The following is a 2,109-nucleotide window of genomic DNA, read 5'->3' as shown; positions in this document are numbered from 1 at the left end:
AGGACTATTAAATATAACTTATTATTATTTAAAAAATATTATTATTAATATTTATATATCTGCAATTCTAAATAATTCCTCGCCAAGTAAATAAGTTATTGAAACAAAATAAGTTTACATAAATTCAATATACTTAGCATTTATTCATGATATATTGATATCACATCTTTATAGTGCTTAAAGATCTAATAATTTTTTTACTTAGCCATTTTTACCCGTAGTTTACGAAAAGTTTTTGTTGTGATATCACTAATTTTTATCGTTATTAAATATTGAGTTTTTACCACGGTTTAAGATATACTTAAATATTTCTTAAACCGTGGTATTCACACAATAATCTATAAAAACGGTAATATTGTTGGTAACATTGGCAACGCTGCTTCAGATACAAAAACTCATCATTGCGACGACGGCTACCTTGATTTTAAATTTAGTATAAATTTCCATTAAAAAGTTCGCACTTTTTCATTTATAACTTAATTTTTAAACGTACGATTTTGATGATTTTTACAAAAGCACGTTCTACACAATATTTCTGATGTTTTGGAGTTTACTAGGAGTTAATTGATGCATTAGAAAATTAGTTATGTCGTTTAACAAATTTACCTGTATTTTACACAGTTTAAATAGGCAACTCCTACTTCGATAATATACAATACACACCGACGTGCAGTTATTTTTTTTTTTTACTTAGCTTGCGCCACGACCGTGGTTAGATTAGGTTTCAATTTGAAACTAGAATGCAGCCCTCTACATCAAATTTTGGGCCCCTGCACTAAATGTTTTGGCGGTCCCCATAAAATATTTTTTTATATAAAATAAGCAATAAGTATCAACATTTTAAAAATTACAAATTAATTTCAACGGGCCCTTAAAATAACGAGGCCACTGAACTCCAGGTCTAACAGCCCCCCTGCCCCCTCACTGATTGAATGTATGAAATCTGTAAGTATGTTTAATCACACATTGCACACCTAATTGTATGTATTATTCAGATTCCTATACTATTACAACAAAATTATGTTATCAGAAGGCAGGTTTAATATAATTTTAATTAATTATTAAATATTATTAAAACAAAAAATAATTATATTTGCTGCGTACAAAATAGGTACCTTTACCTAATATAATGACGCATGAGAGTTGAGAGCTTAAAGAAAGACTGATAAAATATATTTATTTTACAATTATATTTTATTATATTACAGAATATTGTTCAACTACAGCTATTGCAAAGAAATCGAAGATTAATCAAATAAAAAAATGTGTTATATTTTTATCAGTTAGTTGATTGATAATGCATTATTAATGTCTAAAATGCATAGTCCTATAGGCCTAGCCACATAGGCATTTATTATGGACTAGAACCATGTAACTATGACGGTGGGATGCCGTTAACTAACTGTATGTCTGGTTTACTGTGTCTTTTTTATTGTTCGGAAGAAATTATACAAGTTAATTATAACAAAAAAAAGACAAAAGTGAAACTTTTAAACTGAAAAATGTATATGATTTGTAATAGGTATATTTTATTAACTTAAATTAGGATAGGTATTCTTGTAGTACATACCCATTTAATATATACTTGACTACCAATTTCAATAGAATACGATCATATTTTATGGAAAATTATGCGATCATTTTTTTTACTTCTATATAGTCATCACGTCATCTAGGTCATATTATAATCTATATCACAGTAGACCTTAATTTTACAAATTATTATTGTCAACACAAGTACTTAATTTATTTATGTATGTGATTTTGCGTTATTTAGAGCGTTATTATCACGGGCGTAACTATAGGGTGGGCCATGGGAATAGGGACAAAAATGGTCGGGTTTTTCTCAACGTTGAATGTGAGTAGGAAGGTCTAGATAAGCTCATTCGATCCGTCAGTTAATGCCGTTTAGTTGTCACTATGGCGCAGTCGAGTGTCGTTAACCGTGTGAAATTTGAACAGCCTGAGCTTGTTTACGTATTGGACGTCGTGGACTTTGGAGAACAGCTGCTTGTACCTTCTCAGTAACGTACTCTGTTACATTATGTTTTAGACCAATAAGCTAGACAAAACTGGAAGAATTTGGTTTGATACATTTTATTTTGGATA

The sequence above is a fragment of the Acyrthosiphon pisum genome, chromosome A3 (assembly GCF_005508785.2).
Source record: "Acyrthosiphon pisum isolate AL4f chromosome A3, pea_aphid_22Mar2018_4r6ur, whole genome shotgun sequence".
Lineage (NCBI taxonomy): Eukaryota > Metazoa > Arthropoda > Insecta > Hemiptera > Aphididae > Acyrthosiphon > Acyrthosiphon pisum.
Note: the sequence above shows the minus strand (reverse complement) of the source record.